The sequence below is a fragment of the Heliangelus exortis genome, chromosome 1 (assembly GCF_036169615.1).
Source record: "Heliangelus exortis chromosome 1, bHelExo1.hap1, whole genome shotgun sequence".
In the NCBI taxonomy this organism is placed as follows: Eukaryota; Metazoa; Chordata; class Aves; order Apodiformes; family Trochilidae; genus Heliangelus; species Heliangelus exortis.
Genome location: NC_092422.1, coordinates 176,355,087 through 176,376,249, shown reverse-complemented (window position 1 = coordinate 176,376,249; position 21,163 = coordinate 176,355,087). Strand labels below are relative to the sequence as shown.

Below are 21,163 nucleotides of genomic sequence, written 5' to 3'. Positions count from 1 at the left end.
GATCAACACTTCTCCCTAGCTTGGTGTCATCAGCAAACTTGCTGATGATGGACTCAATCCCCTCATCCAAGTCATCAATGAAGATATTGAACAGGATTGGGCCCAGTACTGATCCCTGGGGGACACCACTGGTGACCGGCCGCCAACTGGAAGCAGCCCCATTCAGCACCACTCTCTGGGCCCGGCCCTCCAGCCAATTCTTAACCCAGTGCAGAGTGTGCTTGTCCAAGCTGTGGGCAGCCAGCTTTCTCAGGAGGATGCTGTGGGAGACGGTGTCGAAGGCCTTGCTGAAGTCCAGATAGATCACATCCACAGCCTTCCCCTCATCCACCAGGAGGGTCACCTGATCATAAAAGGAGATCAGGTTGGTCAGACAGGACCTGCCCTTCCTAAACCCGTGCTGGCTGGGTCTGATCCCCTGTCCATCCTGCAGGTGCTGTGTGATTGCCCCCAGGATGATCTGTTCCATAACCCTGCCAGGCACTGAGGTCAGGCTGACAGGCCTGGAGTTTCCCAGGTCTTCCTTCCGGCCCTTCTTGTGGATTGGCGTGACATTGGCCAACTTCCAGTCATCTGGGATGTCCCCAGTGAGCCAGGACTTCTGGTAGATGATAGAGAGAGGCTTGGCGAGCTCTTCTGCCAACTCTCTCATCACCATGCAAAGAAATGGAAAGTCAAGTAATCCTACAAAACCGTGTAGCAGTTTGGGTGCACACACTGGCCATAGAGTCATAGAATCATTTAGGTTGGAAAAGACCTTTAAGATGACTGAATCCAAGCATAAATATAACACACCACTAAAATGTGTTCAAATCTCATGTGGAAAGAAGAGACAAGTGCACAATGTTCTTTTCTGATCACCACCCTGTCAGAGAAACAAAAAGGCATCACTTGCCAGGTCTCTCAGCTTGCACACTTCAAAGACAGAGAATGCAAGGTATGTGAAAAACCAAATCTGCACAATAGTTAAAAGGTAGCTAAAAGAAGTTAAAATCTTATCAGAAAGTCTTTTAAAGCTTATTCTGGTTTTAGTGGAAATTACCTTTTTACTGCTTTTTTTCCCTTTTACTTTTGTATCAATGTCTTATATATTGCTGTCTATTTAGCCACTGTTAGTTGCATATAAAATCAATTATACATTATGGAGAATGTTCTAATCTAATCAGTACTTATGTAGATGACATACTGATAACCACTGTGCTCCTCAATCCTTACTGGTAATTTCTACAATTTAGAGAAAAAAGAAAAGTTGCATATCCTGTGGTGTTTTTAAATCTCTTGCACGATCAGCAACGTGGTAGAACATCACTTTCAGCTTCACACAAGGATTCCGTAGCAGAACAACCATGAATTCATCATCCTTTAGCAAAACCTTAAATCTTGAAAAAATCTTGGAAAAATGCCAGGCCACAAACTACTATTGACACATCATCATCAGTGTCCTGTTGAGAGCAAAAGAAGTAGAAAAGCTTATTGCATGCAGAAAGAAATTAAAAGGAAGAAGGGATCGCTTCCCATGGAGATCATTATCCACGGACATATTCTTTTATGGCGTGGTATTTCTCAGCTTGGTATCAGTTTAATCACAAAAATCACATATAATCATGTGAATCAAGCCCAATTTTTCCATTGACTGCCAGTGCAGAAAAGAATGGCCCTCTGGAAATATAGTTAGGTCAGATTACTGTCCTGAAAGACAACATAATTTTAAGTCATATTGGTCCATTTTGTTTGGATTTTAGATATTAATGTCTCTGTAATGGACTATTTAAAATAAATGCAGAATTTCTATTTGGCCACTCTGGGACTCTTGATCTGTGTATTTTACAAGGAAATAGGCCCACAATATGCTTTGCAGATCTAGCCAAGACTGCTAGCTCTATCTGCTAGTAAACAGGGGAAAACAATCTGCCAAAAGAATGTCTTAGGACTTTTTCCAGTGTCTTTCTTATTCTTTGTATTGAGCATGCAGTAGCACAAATTATTGAAATTCAGCACACACAAAAATTGACCTGAAATGTCACATGCATTTATTCCCTGTGCAGCTGTTCTACTACAGAGCAAGTATTTCAAACAAATAATCAAACAAAAGCAATTTCTAACCTTGTCAAGTTGATATAAAAGTTTTCTTGCCCTTTAAACTGTTGATATGCAGATTTCAAGCCATCTGTCAGATTAATTATATATTACAATTTAATGACCAGCCCATATAATTTTTAATGTATAAACATTATATACATATAAACATTATTATATATATAAATATATATCATTAAAAGCATATATATAAATGAGATAATATATACATAAATGCATACATTCTTGTTGGGCTTTTCTGCCCAACATTTCAGCATCAGTACTGGCTTGACAGTTGGCATCTGTCTGCTTCTCTTCTGGGCTGATGCGCTGCCATCTCCGGTAGCAGGGAAAGGGCCTGCAGGAGTGACTCCTGTAAGTAGCTTTTGAAAGCTCTCCTGCTCCAAAATGCCCAGTCCTGCCTCAGGCCATCAGTGGCCAATGGATGTGCACCTCTGCGATGAACATATTCAAGAAGGTGAAACCCCCAGTGATAAAGAGCAGGGCAGAGGAGAGGGGGAGATGAGAGAAAGCAACACGTGGAAATAGGGAAGACCACCAGAAGAGAGAGCAACACCAGAGGAGAGCAGTGCAGGAGCAGAGAGACCAAGGTGGGTGAGACAGGAGAGGGACAAGGTGCCTGAACAGAGATTTTTCTCTGAGACATTTTGTGGTGAGATGGACACCTGTCCCCTGAAACCCGTGAAGGAGCAGGGTGGAGCAGAGCCTGAGGGACCACAGCAGAGAAGTTGCTGTGGACCTGCTACCTGTGAATGCTCTTCTTGTTGGTGCAGTTATGAACCTGCAGCATGTGGAAGATAACGGGGCAGATGCTGTGGATCTGCACCCATGGAGGGGACTGTTTCTGAGGTAGTCCATGTATCTGTGGGCTGCCCGTGCTACTGAGGAACTGTGCCTTGCAGGAGGGACTCATGTTGGAGGTGTTCGTGAAGGGTTTTCTTCCATGGGAGGGACCCCACATTGGAGTTGGGAAAGACTGTGATAAATCCTTCTCCTGAGATGGGAGGAGCAGCATACAACAACTTGTGATGTCTGGACTGTAAATCCCAGTTTCTGTCTCCCTGTGCTTCTGGGGGGAGAAGGTAGAGATAGCAAGAAAAAAGTAAGTTGGGCTCAGGTAGAAGGGAGGGGTGGGGGGAAAGTATTTAATCTCTGGTTTGTGTTCTTTTCCCTGTTTTGATTTATTAATGATAAATTAAATTGATTTTTTGCCCAAGATTTGTCTGTTTTGCACATGACCATAATTGCCCTTGTCTTGACCCACAAGAATTTAGGTGGATTTCCTCCTCACCATCCCATAAAGTGGGCAGCCACATGGTCCTCTGTTATCAGCCAGGCTCAAACCACAACTTGTTCCAAGGCTGCCTCACAAAGCACATCTTTCAGGATTCATGTACCTGAAGAATTTGCAAAAAAAATGTATCTATTTTAAATGTAAATCCAGGTCATGTTCTTCATTAGTGGCATCATGACACCAGAAAGAGCTTAAAGCATCACCAGCACAATGACAAGGGGAACACCCTAAGCAGTGAACATCCCCACAGCACTGTGTTTAGCCATAAGTCACATCCCACATCCCAGGTCCCAAGATTGCACACAGGGTCTGGTGGTGGGAATGACAGTGCCAGGTCTCTCACAGATCATGCCAGTGACTTTGGCACTTTGAGAATCCTCTCAAATAAGTTTTCACAAAAACTGGCATTTACTTGAAAACATCCCAAGCTTCAGATTCTGACAAACCACCATTTTCCCAGCAAAATCTGTTTTGTTAAAAGGCAAACCATCCTCACTGCTGTTATTCACTTAGAATATCAGTGTCCTTCACTAGGAGCCTCTGCCACTGCAGAGCTGAGAAGCACTTTTAGAAGTACTGTAAGTCTGATTTGTCAGAGAATACAGAGAAGAACATTTTTACTATAATAATAATAATAAAATAATAAAACCTGCAAAGAATATTTAGCGCTTTTTTTGTGCATTAAATTTGCTACACTCTGGAAAATGTCATTCTTCTTTTCCTAGTTGCTCAGTTAACTGGTAATGAGATGGAGAGGGGTTTTTTGTCTTTGCTTTACCCTCCTGTCTGTCATGTCCTTTCTATGTTCCCTGTGTCATTTCTTCCTCCTTCTCATTGTCCTTTCTTTAGTATATGCTAGGAACACCAACACACATATGCATATATGATTTATACCTTTTTTTCCTCTTTCTCCCTTCCCTACTTGCTAATGGGTTTTAAACTGAACATGTTCTTCAACAAGCAAATATCAAAACATGCTCCTCTCTAAAATTAGTGAACCTGAAGTCAGTTATTTTCTTCAGTTGTTGACCATATACGTTGCAGTGTATTTTTCAATTAATTTTGAACAGATTGTCCCTTTGCTAGCCCTAAAAATCAATTTGGTTCACAATATTAAACCTTCCTTTCTAAATCTCTGATCACACCTCTTTCCTTTAAAAATGGCACCTCTGAGGCATCTTATTAACCTGAGGTTCTTGTCCACATGTACCTAGGAATAGGATTGGGTCTGGGATACCTGGGCAGACCATGTCTCCATCCAGACAGGGGTAAAGGTGCTGTGTGACTGCTGTTGTGTCATTTTACTGTTTGCACTGCTGAAGATTGTCAGACATGATTTATCAGAGAGAGCCTGTCAGTTTTAGTGAATGTGTGTGGGTGTTGAAAATATGCAGTTTGTGGCCAGGCAAACAGCAAAGATTTTATCTTAACAATCATTATATGAAATATCAATAATAAGTCTAGCAATGTTCTTTATGCAAACAGGCTTATGAATGTGTAGGAATAAGTCCTAAAGTGGACTGCTATTTTTGTGAATTATATTGAATTATTGAAATTCTGTGGCAATCTGATGAAAAATGTATTGCATATATTTGCAATGAGTGAGCATACTGTGTGACACTAACAAAAATGCTGTTCATAAGAAAAATTCTCTAACTGCTATGATGTAAATGTAAGAATGTCACAGACTGCAAAGGAAAGACATATAGTAGTCAATCTTTACAAGAGACACTCTTTAACTAAATTAAAGTGAACTGTCTTTGGAATATTCACAGTATTGTGAAGAAGATCTAGTGGGCCACTGCAATAGAAAATACCACCTATTCCATCTTTCTGCTCCTGTGTCATGACTGGACACAGACAGACTAAGTTTTTATACAGATTTAGTCAGTGTTTTGAACTCAAAGCATTTCATATGAGCTTGTGTGATAACCTTGCTTCATCATCAAGACAGCAAGAATTCTCTTACTCTATTGATGTTACTATTGTTCATCTTACCAGCTTTTTTTTTTGCTTTTTTTTTTTGTTGCTAGGCAACCAAAACAATAGTGTTTCACACTGAGAGAACAGTTTATCATTTTTAGTGGAAAATATCTGTGACTAGAAACAAAAGATTCTGCTCTGATATTTTAACAAGTGCAATATAAATTAACTTTTCACAAATTAAGAAAATATTAATTTTGTGCCACTTGTATGGGACGAAAAAGTTATATCTAAGCCTCTTGCCTAGTCTCAAAGTTGGGGTCTCCAAATAGCCTCCTTTAGGTCCCTGCCAAAATATCATATAGCTTTAACAGGACCAGTCTTGGGCCAACTGTGAAAACTCCTAGAAAATTTCACTCATTTGAAAAATAATGTCAAGAAAGCCAGCTGGATCCACAAATTAGTGATCATTCTCTGGTATGAGCTAAATGCATTGAAGGTAAAGGGCACTATTATTTTTTCTTAACAGAAAAATGCTTGCTGAAAGTAGTTTGGCGAGGAGTTCTGAAAGCTTTAGTGGTAAAAAGCATCTAATTTGATGACTGTTTTTATACATTGATTTGCAAGATTTGCAATGGAGCAGAGAAGAATAAGTATAGCCACATAGTATTGGAGAACACATTAAAATATGGTGTGAATCCACAGCCAAAAACAGCATTTTGAGTTTCACCTCACAATGCAGGATCACTTAGATAATGTACTTGAATGAATCTGGCAGAGAGCCTAAAAGTACTCTGTAATAGTGCTGCAGGCCTATAATACAATGCATCAGGGTAGCTATTTTACACCTAGGACATAAATCATAATGCTACTCACTCAGCCTTTATTCTTCTGAAAATATGCTGAAGTGATACTTAAGCCTGTAGTGAGACTCAGCTGAGAAACAACATGCACTAAGTGCTCTATGAAGCACTCACATAGTGCTATCTCCACTAATTTATTAGACAGCTAATTCTTTGGAGGAGGATTCCCCCATATAGCCCATTATTTCACTGTTCAGAGGCACAATACAGCAATCTTTTTTCCTGCCTAGGAAAGAAACCTAGTTCACACAGCTGATATAGATAAAAAAGTCAAGGTTCGACTAAACCAACCCAATTTTAAGTACAGCATGAGAAGGGCCAACCAGGCTGTCTCCCCACATCCAAAAAGGAGATGTAGGAGCAGTTATCTGGCACGAAGGAGCAATTGATGCCATGACAGACTGGTTCTTTTCCCTTTCACATAGCAGCAGGACCCTTCCTCCCAGTCCTCTCCTGGCAGGAAGACAACTTCCCTAACATCCAGTGTATTTAGCAAGGACCAGGACATGCCATTGATTAGGGAGCTCAGAATGCCTGCAGCCTTCTCCTCCTACCACCTATCCAGTTCTGGGCTTTGTAAGTGTTCCAGGACATTTTATCTTTGCCTCTTTCCCATACAAAAACTCCTGTCCTTCTGTAGCTTATAGTCTTTTCATACCTATTTTATTGTGCATAAATCTGCTATTGATCAATCAATCCACAAAACTGTAAAATATACGAATATAAATTTTTCTGTAATTATGAAAGTTCGTGCTGTTGTTTCAGAGAAATCTATTCAGAGAAATCTACTAGTGACTTCTCCTTCTTTCACTGAAATTGTCCAAATTGAGGAGTTGCATTAATCCATGTGCATGAATTTCTTGTTTAATTTCACACCGTTATTTTATATTAAAGTCACAGTCAAGATTTTTTAACAATATAAAGAATTTTTTGCCATAATTTATCTGACTAAAGAGCAGGGAAAAAAAAAAAAAAAAAAAAGCTTTTGCCAATTAAAAATACTGTAGTGCCAAAAACCAGGATCCATTTTCTATTTTTTACTGTCCTATTTGTGTGGGTTGTCTCACAGAATGTGGATAACAGTCTCATAAATAATCTTCAAAAATAGCCCAGCAGTTCCTAAGCCTCCCACTCCTAGGAATTTTGGTGAGATTTATGTAACAATATTAAATGGAAAATATGCAATTGTGATGGAAGCATTTGTGCCAGTAAAGATGCCTTTGATCTATAAGGTACACAGACCTTGCCAGAGATAAGGAGCTTCCAGAGATCTTCCATCTAGGAAGAATTCATCAATGCCTCCCTCAGATGTTAAATAACTGGGAATCTGGGATGCACCACATGTAGTATCTGTTGTGCAGCAACAAGAAGAAACTGAAGAAGTTACAGACTTAATAAAAGGTGTAGACAACAAGTTGTATAAGGGGTGGCTGCAGTAACTGGGGTTGTTTAGTCTGGGGGAAAGGAGCCTTAGGGGAGACCTTGCTGCTCTCTACAAGTCATTGCTCTCTACACCACGTTGTACCATGGTGGGTATTGGCAAGCAGAGGTTTAGGTTTGATACTAGGAAAATTTATTTACCATAAGGGTTGCCAGACACTGAAACAGGCTGCCCAGGGAAATGGTTGTGTTACCATCCCTGGAAGTATTTATAAGATGTGTAGATGTGGGGCTCCAGGATATGGTTTGGTGGTGGGCTTGGCAGTGTTAGGCTAATGGCTGGACATGAGAGTCTTAAAGGTCTAGCACAGTATTGTCTTGCACAGAGCAAGATGTGGATATTGTTATGTTTTCTTTTTCTTGTCCTTATGGGCAGACTTTGCATACTTCACTCTTTTCAGACAGTTAATGTTTGATCCTAACCTGTTTACCAACCTCATTTAGGCAGAAGCATTCAGCCACTCAGGGAATGCACTCTTCACAGAAATAAACACTGAAATGCCTATCAAGTGAAGGAGCTTATAAAAACAGACATCTCAAGGTAGTGGAAGCTTTTCTAACTCTTTCATGCAACATCGAGAGTGGAAAGTACAAAACAGAGACAAAAAAGTAAGGACCAGGTTCACAGAAAGTGAAAAAGTGTGAATGTCCTGAAAGGCAGGACTCTAGAATGATACAACAAGCTTGATGCAGTAAAAATGTGCTTCCTTCTTTAAAAAAGAACAGATGGATAAATATAATATGTCAAGGAAAAAAGCAAAATTGAAAAAATCTTGCTTATCTACTTATACTGGTAACTTTATCACCTGTTTTCGATCCTAAATGTTCTTTTATTTTGCAACATAGAATTCATGCCTATAGTTAATGTAAGAAGATAATTGATCTCAAATATCTCCAGTTTCTTAGTCTCAAAGAGCTTTCTCCTGCGTCCCAAATCTGCCAGTAAAACTCTTCCACAGCTGTTGTCTTCTAACATAGTTGACACTAATGGTCCAGCCAACTCCTCTTACCAAACAAACTCATATAAATAAATTAGCAAGCAGTGAGTCCACTTGGAGCTGTAAAAGGGCAGCAGCAGAACCTGGGTCTGTCGAGTTTCCAAGGGAGATCTGCAGCAGCATCTCCTGTGCCACACTCCCTTGCAGTGCTGCAGTGTGAGCCCTGCCTGCTCTGTGACCCAGTCTGCTGCAAACAGCTGGCCAGCCCGGCACTCAGCTGCTCCTCCTGCTCCAGAGGGGATGGAGTCCATCCTCTGGGGCCCTGCTGTCACTGGAACCTTGCTGGAAGGTAGAGATAAGGCCTTACCCAAGCATCTGACCTGCCACCCCCTCTCTGCCATCTGGTCCTTCAGCCTGACAGCTTGGGACAGGAGCAGCTTCAGAGGTCTGCAAACATAATTGTGCAGCAATAGTATAGGCAGAAGACAGAGTCTGGAAATCCTGTTATTCCAAAAATCTCTGCAGCAGCTCAAATTCTGTTCTAAAGTCATCACTTAATTTAATTATTACTATATGAAATTTTTTTACATGCCCTTGCATGAAAATCAGCCTGGCCAAATCTTGCCATGTAAGATAGTGGCATTTTAAGATAATTTCCATGCTAGGCAAAATAATCTTTACTTTGAACAGTTCACAGTAGAAAGCTTGGTCAGGACAGGAACAGCAGCTACAGCAATTCTTAGATTTTTCAATTTAAAAGAACTACAGGCTATTTGTTCTACACACACCAATGTAAAAAAAAAAAAAAAAAAAAAAAAAGGCTTGAAAGGTGCAGTAGAAATTTAACAATATCTCTGAACATTGTGGTAGGTATCATAAAGTTCTCATTGCCCTGATATCTCAGCACATGGCCAGCAGCTACTGGGTGCAATGCTGCTTATTTGACATTTGATGCTTCTGAGTGCTGGTAAAAATAGCAGTCCTTTGGTTCAGAAGAAAGACTGTCTGTCTGTGATGGCAAGACAGGGAATGACACATGCCAGTCAGCTGAAGGACTGGAAGTGGGATCCTAATTGAGTTGTGCCTAACTGTGAGAATTGAATTGACAATCAAAAGCCATAAAATGCATGGCCCCGGCAGGGTCTGGGGGAGAAAAAAGTGGCTGAGATGAATTAGTGAAGACAAGTACAGCAACCAAAATCAGCATCAAAGAAGTGGAGAGATGGGAGTCCTTCTCTCCCTCTCTCATTAAAAATCAAATTTTAGAAGTGATGCCTATGTGGGGCTGGTATCACAGCTGCTGTCCTAAGGCGTGAGGCGGTGAGAAGAGAGGAGAGGAGAGGAGAGGAGAGGAGAGGAGAGGAGAGGAGAGGAGAGGAGAGGAGAGGAGAGGAGACTGGAAGGGCAGAAATATAATAGATTTCTATGAACATTTTCTAGTGTTTACTAGTATTTATGCTTCTTAGAGAAATGGGAGTGTTTGGGGTTAGGACAAATCCCTCTTCAATATTTATTGAAAATCCGTAGACGCACGTAAAAAATTGTGGCTAAAACTCTTGGTTCTTTGGTATAGACACTGTCTTGCCTCTTTTTTGAAACTGGTAAGGAAAATGTTAAAATTTTAGTCTCTAGTAAAGCTGCATTTAGAGACAAGACTGAGATGATGTTATTCTAATTGCAGCACTGCAGGCAAAAGAACTGATCACCACAGACTAGAAGAAGCAATTATCCTTGTGAGGAGCAGCACCTATTTAGATGATAAGGGGGCTAGGGGAATGAAATACAGTAAACGTGGTCTAAAAATACTCCAAAACTACATTACAAAGCTCACTGAAAGTGCTTGAACCTCACAGGTAGGTCTGTGCTTTAGATTTCTTGAAAACTTCCTGTGTGCTTATGTTCCAGTAGTTACTGCAGGTCCCAGCCTGATGTCAGATGCTGCTGTTGCTGGAATTGTTTTGGACATGAAGCAGGTTCCACAAGGATGCAAAATTTATCTTTCATATTATCTTATGCAGGAATACATTACACCAATTATCTAGCTTTACATGAGAAGGAGGACTAAACTACCTATGTGACAAATAAAAGACAACTCACATGAGGTCCCTTCCCATGAAAAATAACTGCATTCTTCCACAAATTCTTCTACCCCAGTTCCCAAGCAAGAACCTATAGCCAAAAATCCAAAATAGCCATAGGTTTTTGATTTTTCATACCTCCTTTCTTGTTGTGAATATTGGAAAAAGGCAATCAAATTCAAATGCTGTGTTTAACTAGGAGTGGTATTTTAATAGAAAAATGTTCAAAATTACTAAAATTGAACTCCCTTTAAAAAAATAAAATATAGGCATTTCTCTCTATTTTGATGAGTTTTAACATACTTAGAAAATACAATAGGAAAATAATCCTGTTGTACATCAAAGATTCTTACTCAAAGTCAGCCTTTTGGTGAATATTTGTATTACCCCTTGAACGTATTCAAATTAATGCTCAATGGCAATATGTACATTTTGAGAACATGCTTTGATTTCTTCCAAACCTAAATTCTGTTCTGCAGATTTTAGCCATACCTAGAAAATACCCGGGCATCACATTTTATCAAATATTTAGGTAGATCCACTGAATTCAGAATGTGGTTTTTTATCTAGTTTTGCTAGAGGGATAATAGTTTGAACAGTTGCAAACTCTTTTTCACTGCAGGGTCACGGGACAGAAGTTAAATTCTCGGTTTGAACTGTACATTTCTCGAACAGAAGGTACTGCACTACAAAAGAAGAAAACGAGAAGAGGTCCTGCAAATCAAAGTTCCTGCTCTTCATCTTGTGTGTGGGAGGCCTGCCAAGTGAATGCAATTCAATAGTCCATTTGCATCAGCCTGGCTTATATATCCGCTGAGGGAGGCAGGAGTTTGGCAAGCTGTGTCAGCAGGTTACCTTGCCATTGTGAAAAAGCAAAGCAACAGCATGCTAGGCATAATGAGACAAATGTTGTGCATTCAGCTCTCCAAAGTCTTTTGCTAAAAGAGAAGAAAAGAATGGCCTGCATTAACACTCTGGATATGCTTCTTGTTTACACATCCTTGTCAATTGAGTTCTCCTCATGGAGGTGTTAAAGGTGCAGTTGTGAAAGCATTAAGTCTGAACTATAAAACAAAGTCTTATTTCTTGCATTCCTGATGTCACGGAAGAGAACATGTTAAGAGTATGAGTGATCATTGTCCACGATTCATACTGTGACTGGAGCTAAAGTGGCTTAGTTCTCTGAATGGAAATCAGCTTTACCTTGCTGCCACTTTCACAGGGTAAGTACAAAGAGTCCAGGAAACAGAAGTGACATGGAGGCTGTGGTGAGTAACACAGAAACACCTTGATTCTGCAGCACAAGCTGTTCCACATCAAAAGGGGATTACTTGAACAGCAACAAACTGTGAGTCAGTGAGTCATTTCCTACAAAGTCTGGAGCAGTCCCTATGAGATCCTGTAGGCAGAGAAGCAAGGGCAAAGGGCAGCCTGAAGAGTACCCTCCAGAACAGGACAAGGATGTGACATGGGGAGAAGGTACATGCAATCTCAGCAGCCTGTTGGCATGGTTCATAGGAGCGTCTGAGAAGGGCAGGGAGGAGGAAAAGGAAGACAGCGGACAGAGTGCAGACAAAGTGCAATGCTCAGGTATGGTTCAATGAAATAACCTGAGCCCTTTCCCTTCTTAAAGATTCAGGCTCTACTTTTGTATTGCTACACTGACAATTGTTGCCATCTTTCTGAAGGCAAATGACAATAACCTCAATATTTTATTTAGCTGATAAAATGTATTTGTGCATACATATGGACATCATATCTTAAACACTGGTTTCTCCAACAGCTGTAAGTGGTCTCATGTCCCTTCCTGTGCTAGGGCTGATAGAGTAGCCTTAAGGCTGATCTAAATTATTGCTCTCCAGAGTTGTCATGACAACAGGGACTGGCTGAGCAACCCAGGCATTCTATCTTTTCCTTGAACATATTCTGAAAGCTACATTCAGAGCAGTGATTGCAACTATGCCATCCCCACAGGCTTTCCTTCTCTTGTAGAGCATCCTCAGGTGCTCAGCTAAATCAGCCTCCTGCCTGCTTTAGAGTACATGAGAGGCAGATCTCTGCCAAAAGAGTTTCCAGAACCTGCTGCCTGATTTTTAGTGGTCAGAACTGTCATTATACACTTGGTATATCAACACAAACATTATAATTCAAAATATGCCTTCACTGCAACTTACTAAACAACTTTAAAACTACTCCCTCTTCTAAAAATTCAAGTCATGTGTCTAATGACCCTTTTGTTTTTACCTTCCAGAAGTATTCAAATGAATCACCAGCTAAAAAATGTTTTAAGAGACAAGGAAAAATAAACAACTGTTAGAAAAAGGAAACCTTCTGGCAAGAATGAAAAAAATCTGAATTCACCAACCTCATTTCTGAAACCACTTTACTGCCACAGAGACATTCTTTGCATGAACTTTAATGCCGTTTATTAAATGTGTGCAACTTTTGTGTTTCTTCACTTAGAATTTTTATGTCCTGAAGGATACTCAGGGTACCTTAAATGATATTCAGGGTACCCTGAAGGTACTCAGAGAATAAGGGAAGATGAACATACTCACCCTTGTTTTTTAGAGAACAGGTTGAGATATTATAATAGAATTGAGTTTGAAAAGGGACAACACAGAGGTCTTTGTCATGGCCACCAGATGCTTCTCGAAGGGCAAATAGCTGCCCATGGCTTCACCGTGGGTTCTTCATGATGAAGGTGAAGTGGCATGAATGTTTTCTGTAAAAATTAGATATATGAGGTTCTGCCAATATGTGCTGGATTAGCCTTTAGAGCCTGGGTGGTTCAGTGGAGAATGGTCTTAATTTTGGCCATTTAACAGGGTCAATAAGACAGATAGCAAAGAGCTGAATGCCACATGATTGTGGACTACTGGAGTGTCACCTACACAGCCCTGCTCCACAGTCAAATCTGATGCCAAAGATACTTGCTGACCACAGTGGATGAGTGCAGAAGAGTCAAACATGATACTGCCTAAATTACTATTCTTAAGGTGTCAGGGAGCTGGAACCTGTTATGACAGACTGCACAGCTCACTTTTACAGGAAATGCCTAATTCAAGGAGAAATAGATTTGGCTACACTCCTAACAGTAGGATTTGCTTCTATTATCATATGCAGAGTTTGTAATATTAGTAATTTCTTCCCATTCAGCTAATACATTTCACGTTCATGTCCAAGGATTTGAATATATAAATCCTTGAAAATAAGGAACAATTATTATTTTTCTCCCTCATACCAGCAGTAATCATAGAATCATACAATGGTTTGGGTTGGAATGGACTTAGTTCCAACCTGCCTGCCATGGGCAGGGACACCTCCCACTAGACCAGGCTGCTCAAAGCCCCATTCAACCTCACCTTGAACACTTTCAGGGATGTAGCATCCACAACTTACCTGGGCATCCTGTTCCAGTGTCTCAGAACTCTCACACTAAAGAATTTTTTTCTAATGTGTAACCTAAATCTACTCTCTTCCATCCTAAAACCATTACCCCTTGTCCTATCATTACTGTTATGATCTGATATAACATTAAAATTTATTTGTTTTTTGTTTTGGATCTGCGAAGGGTCAGGTGCAAGCAGACTTTTATGTGACAATTGACACAGGCAAAATTATAGAGCCAGGCAAGAGAGGGAGAGAGGAAAAGAAGATATAACAGAGAGAGAGAGAGAGAGAAAAGTTGAGAAAAAGGGTAAGAAAGTGGGAAGAAAGAATGAGAGAGAGAGAGAAAGAGAGAGAGCGTGCAAGAGAGAGAGTGACTACCAGAGGTCCAGCTGTCCAGCGAGTTTCTTCAAGATGGTGCTGATTCTGGACAGGGTCTGATGCGAGATGGCGGTGGGTCAAGAGACAGCCCCTGAGTTCCTCTTGTTCCAAAGGGGCAGCTGTCAGTCAGCTGCCAGAGAAGCCAGGGGCATTGGCATCAGAGCCATTGCAGACAGGCTGCCTGGAATGGGGCGGGGGGCTGCCCAGCACACAGGGAGTGTGCTCCCTGCTCTTTCCAGGCACCACTCCCTGCTGCATCCCAGCCCCCTTACCCAGGTACATCAGCATCAGTACAATCAAGGTGGCTTCCTCCACCCTGGCCAGGGTAATCATGCCTGGAGGGACATCCCAGCATTGCAGGCTGGCCCTCAGAAAAAGGGAGTAGTGTCCCCCCAGCTGTTAGTTCTTAGTTCTTATCTCTTTCTGGGTGTCACCCCCTGCTCAGCTCTGGACAGGCCAGGTTCTCCACCCTAGACAGGGATATTCACTTTAAAATTGTTCTTTTGAGACAATTTCAAATCAGTGAGATCAGACTGTCACAGCTACATACCCTTGTAAAAAGTTCCTTCCCAGCTTTCTTGTAGGACCTTTCAGGTTCTGGAAGGATGCTAAAATGTCTCCCCAGAGCCCTCTCTTAAAAACCAAAATACAACAATTCTCAGGAAAAATGAAGGAATATTTATATTGCTAGAGCACTAAGACATAGTCATGTTTTCACTGTATTAAAAATAAACCCAGAATACCCAGAAAATATCCGGAAACTAAACACTGAGCAAATTAATTTAGTTATGGAGAGCAAAGAGGAAGGATACAATGCAGGTTTACAGTTTAGGGATAGAAACTATGTCATTCTCATTCCTCTGTATTAAATATCTGAAAATATTTAAAAATGGTACTTTAAGAATTATCTGTAGAGGGTGGAAATGAATATTCTCAAAGGGAAAAAGGAAAACATCAGGTTCACTGAAAAAAACTGATGAACCAAAATTCAAGTGAACAATTTTATGTGTATAGCCCTTACAGAGAGAGAAGGAATCACGTAAACATACTTTTCACCATCTAATCTCTTAAATATAGCAGTGGGAAAGAGAATTCCATTACTCACACTTATTTCCCTTCAGAAAGCTCCCTCCCATAGCTAAGCACAACAGACCTTTACTTTTGTGTGCACAAGGAATGGTGTTGTCAGACTTCTGCTGTGCAGAAAGTTCTTCCAGTGTAGTTTGCTTTTGTTGGTTTGTGAGTTGGGAGGCTGCTCTGATTAGTTGCACAGTGATTTATTAATCAATTAATGGCAAAAATAATGTCTTCCAAGTGTTGGTATTTTTTTCATCATAAAATAAAAAATAATTTTCATTTAAAGCCAGCTTACTTATAGATTGAAATGCAAATTGTAATTTGTCCACACATCTAAAAGCTGTGCATTGCTGTCTAGTCCTTTAAAAAAGAAAATAGCAGGTCATCTATTGACCACCTGATGACTGCCATTTTTCTGGTGATTTGAGAGATCCAGGCTTTCTACAGTAGCAGTCTACAATGTAAAAAAATCTATAAAGTGCTATAGAAAATATGTCTTGTCACAGTTGCTTGGGGACTTTCTTGAAGATCCTTACTTGAAGAGATGAGAAGAGCTTCCAAGAGGATACACAGCAGAGGTAGAAATATATTTTTTCTGATCAGGAAAATATATACACTCACACAACATGCAAAAAACACATGTTTAGAGATATACATGTATATTAATGTATATATATTTTTCCACATATGTATATAAATGCATATATATCAGGTTCTAATATGTCTTTATCCAAACTAAATTAAATGCAGGGGAATTTTCTGAGCAGTCCCCATTAGCATACTTATTGAAAGAAAACACTTTTTAATATAGAAACTTGGTTTCTGGCTGCAAACATAAGACAAAAAAGCTTTACTTGTTAGATTCTAAGATTAAAGAAAATAAATAATTTAGCTTCTTCCATGTAATTCTACAGTTAATTTTTCTAAGTCTGAGTATTTAACATGTAAAACTCTACTGATTCCAAATTATTTCCTGAGGCTATTTGACATCTAAATGTCTATCTCTGCTCAAGAGACACAGACGAGAGGGACTGAGTCCTGACACCTTCTTGAATGAAGTGACAGTTCCCAAAGATGTGTATATTTATCTGATAATCCATCAGCTTATCTTAAAACATTTATTATTTTTTTTAAGAGAGTCTGTGGATCTCTTTCCAGAGACAAGTTGTTGGGTTGTCAGATTGTTACCAGAGATTTTCCTATTTGCCTATTTCAAAGATTTGTTTATGTACTGACTCTGAAGCCAGATTCATAATCCAGTTCCTTGTCCAACTTGGAAACACAGGTAAATGCTCCTGAGAAGTGGTTACAGTAATTTCCAATTAGTGGTCTATTTTTTGGTTTGATTTTTTTTTTTCTCTTCATAATTATACTGTGCTTGACACGAAAACAATGGAAAAAGGTTAAGCAATAACAGAAACAGCCCTTAGACTCATCTACTTTCCTTCTTCTCTCTGAGTAAACCTCAGTTCTTGTTGTTTTACTGTGACCACATTGACTGTAGTATCTTGACTGTAGTATTTTGAACATGTGGATTATTTACAACCCAAACAAAATCCTTCATTTCCTAGCGAGGTAGTGGTATAAAGGCAATATATTGCCCAGTAATAGTTGTCCAAAAACTGAAGAGGCTGAGAGCTCTGGCCAGGATGATAAAGAATCTGGAGCATTTTTGGATATTAGATACCTATGTTTGATAATTTAATCTCAATGTAGAGCAACAAGTTAAACCTGGCTTTCAGAAATCTATGCTTGTGTCTCTGAACTAATGTTTCTTCTGGTGCTCTATTCCCTATTCCCACATATCGCAAACCAGACTTTGAAAAACTTTTTTCAGTTAAGAAAAAAACAAAAGAAAACAAAACAAACCTTTGCTTTCCATAAAAAAAACCACAAACACTTCTCTGTCAACTCAGCATTGAGCACCTAATGCTCTCCAAAGTAATTTGTTTATTCATTGCCTGACCAATTGTCTCATATAAAGATATGAAAGGGAGAGGATATGGAAAGTCTTTTTCCTAAAGCAGCTTTCTATAATTTTCTAGAAGATTGTATAGCCAAGAACTGTAATGACAAGAAAAATTATAGGCCATGGGAAAAAATATAGCAAGATTTTCAGAGCAGTTTCTGAAACCTCTCTCCTGCTGACACCTATCTGACTTCTCCAGCTCTGATGGATTTTTGACACAGAGAATATGCAGTTTCCTGAAAATTAACTGCTAGCTTTCTAGACTGGAAATGTAACCAGGCAGTGGAAACAATGCATTGTTTCAAGCACAATTTTCTCCCAAAAATATCTTTACCAGATTTAGTGTCAAGATACAGAGAAAAATTCAATATCACGATGGTTCTGGTTTCATCTGAAATAAAAATAACTTATGCTACCAGTTTCTGTTGGAGTGGAATCAAAACCCAAAATTTGCATTTTTCTTAAAATCCTTTTTCTTTCTGACATATTTCAGTGTAAGGACTTCAACTGACAGCTAAACAAATTTCAGCTTCCTGTGCTTTGTAGTCCACACAAAAGTTTAGGCCCCAGCAGCTCCTGAAAAAGTTCATTGCACAAATACAGACAGTTTTTTAACAAATAATACCATTTCCCCTAGCTCAGCAGAATGCAGATATCAATCATCCAGAAAGCCTGATACAGCTGTTCACTGCCCAGGAACATCAGGACCAGAAAAGAACAAAGATTTGTTTAGCTTTTGGGATGGAGCAGCACAGAACCAGCAAGTTGACTGTGAAGCTGGGAAGGAGGGATAAAACCAAGACTGTACATGGAACAGCAGTTAAAAAAAGTTGAAAGAACAACCTGTGAATGACCTGTTTGGATGTTTTGGGAGCTAGCACTGTGTGGAAGCAAATTTTTTAAAAAGAACAATAGAATGAGATTTCTTGATGAGCCTTCAGGGTACACTGGAGGTGCAGAATCTAAGTCCACTGGTGCTTTAAGCATCAAAGCTGAAATAATTTTAATGATCAGGAGCCTCAGTTATCTATTTTTATTACCTTATTTTAATTCATGATAATCGGAACCCTATTTGCATACAGAATATCAAAAGAAATAGGCCATTGTAAATCTACTTGTGTACTCTTTAATTATCAAAATTCTTCTGAACTGTGAGCTTAAAAATGCAACCAGAGCTATTTTTTAGATTAGCTATTTTCTTATTTACTTGTTTCTAGAATAGAATAGAAAAATCTCTAGGGTCAGTTATTTAAAGCAACTGTTTCTGACAGGTTGTGAATTAACTTGGGTTGCAAAGTCACCTTGGAAAGCTCATCTCAGTAGTTTGTAGAAAAAAAAAAACAGAATTGAATACTCTGGAGTGGGGTGGGGAAGGAAATGGTGCTTTCAGTAATTCTTCAATATCACCATTAGAAAGCTCTGGATTTCTTACATCCTGTTTCATGGATGTACCCATCCTCTCCCCATCCCATTCAAAACATTACAGAGCTGTATGGATTAACTGGGAAAGGTGCTCCTGTCCAAACATCATCGCCTAGAGTATCTGCACAGGACTGGCAAATAGAATATAGCTCCTGCAAGGTACACATCTTGCCCTGGTGATCTGTCTGGAATCCAGGCATGAGGCTTAGGGCTTTCTAAAATGTCACCGGATGCTGTGTCCAGGCATTTGAATCCAGCCCATTTCTGATGAGAAGAGAGCTCACCGCACCATTTAAACAATTTGTTTGTACTTCACTTACAGGTTTAACTGCAAGGCTCAGGCAAACAATTTACTTAAACTGCACTTGCAGATTTAATACACCACTGTGTACACACTGGTGTGTAAGAACCCACCACCTCAGCCTGTGAAGATTCACAGATACAAACTCTTACAACCTATAGGGATTCATAGATACAAACTTACAGCATGCAAGATGGCAATTCAAGAATGGGTTGCTGTTACAACCCCCTGTGAGTGGTCTGGGTGCACTGGAAATGCACTAGAAATGAAATTCATTTGCAAACATTGATCTGGACTATCCATCCATCACTATCTTACTAAATAAGGCCCTGATCCTGCATATCTCTCACTACCTTCCATATGCAGACTTGGACTACATTAGCTGTTATGACTGTGGCATGAAGATGATGATGATGGAAAGAAAACTTCTTTTATAGTTTCCCAAGCACACTGGGCAGTGTCTTGGTGTAACTTTCCTACATGGAACCTCAGTGAGTGGGAGAGATGGCATTGAGAGTAAAAGGTGATGAATACAAAAGAGACGTGTGAGTGTATATATGTATATATACATCTAAATAAAATGAAATCTCCAAGTCACTTGCATTTAGATGAATCACACCATACTCGATGCATGCAGTCAACGCATAATTTCAAATAATTAGTCATCTGTGTTCAGTATAATGAAAATAATGCAACAGTCAAATAGCTATTTCTTTTTCGATAAAATCTAACTGAATTGGTTAGCTATTAAAATTTTGAATCAACAGAACCTTCAAGGTGAAAAGAAATCAGCATTAATTAATTGGTTTAAAAATATATTTAAAATTTCAATCTAACTGTGGTAATAATTTAAAAGCTCTGTCTGTAGTGCTGTACGCACTTTGTGGATGTAATCCAAAAATAGAGATTAAGATAAAATTTAGAATTCAACATCTGAAGTCTTTTAAACCATGTCATCCACTCCAATGTTCTGAGAGGTACAACATACCCACATTGATTGCTTTGTGCATAAATACACTAAGTCAGCACATACTTTTTACATTCTGAAAATTCCAGTTAAAGGTATGTGTGTGCTGAATAACTCTCAAAATAATTTTATTGAGAGAGATGGTATTTAGGATAGAGGGGAGAAGTAGAGCAGGAAAAAAAAAAAAAAAAAAAAAGGAAGAAAGAGCTACTTTTTGTTGGAGGATTTTTGAAAACACTCTGTTTTGAATGCACTCATCTTGAAGTTGATGATAAAACTCTTATGGATTTTGGTGACAAAAAGACCAGTTCCCAGACCTTTAGAGATTTTTTTCCCATCAGTATAAGTCTCTCCCTACTGAAGTGTTGCTTCTGTAACTTCACGCTTAACTGAACAGAAGAAAATGCTATTCTTCTGAAACTGCTAGAGAGGAGGCTGGATGAGTGAAAGAATAATAACACAGCAATAAATGAAGAGCTACACTTACTCTGCAGCTGAAGCCAATGGAGCAAAGCATGCCACATAAGAAGGAAACCTAGAAAGTTTGAGATGTGTACTAGGTATTCTGAAAACACATGCATGGTATTATTTTGTAGCCTGCCCTCATTATATAATGGATCACAAAGTATCATTAAAAAGTAAGGAAAAAATACACACAGGGAGAGGCAGTCACTCAGATCTTTACCTCTTTGTTCTCAGGCTACCAGAAGAATTGGTAAATTGGTGTAGCTGCTGCTTTTAGACAAAAAAAGGCTGATGTAATTATTTCCTGGGAATGATGTAGGGGGGTTGGGACATAAAAAGGTGTCTTACCTGTTTTTTGCGCCCTGCTAATAATATCATACCAAAATGAATTGTAACCTGCTATGTTTGAATATACTGTAGTGAAAATTACAATCTGAAAATAAAGTCTTCTAATCATGTATAAAGCGTGTAAGTCTCATCAGCTCTCCAGCTTCTCTGAAGATTTTTAAAATAAATAGTATTTTGCTTAGACTTTCTAATTACCAGTTAAAGGTAAAA

General features: G+C 39.3%; 1 long non-coding RNA gene across 1 annotated transcript in view; it reads left to right on the top strand.

Annotated features, from left to right (window-relative positions):
* LOC139791489 (uncharacterized) overlaps positions 1-21,163 on the top strand; it is a 267,301-nt gene that overhangs the window by 121,584 nt on the left and 124,554 nt on the right. The window lies entirely within an intron of this gene.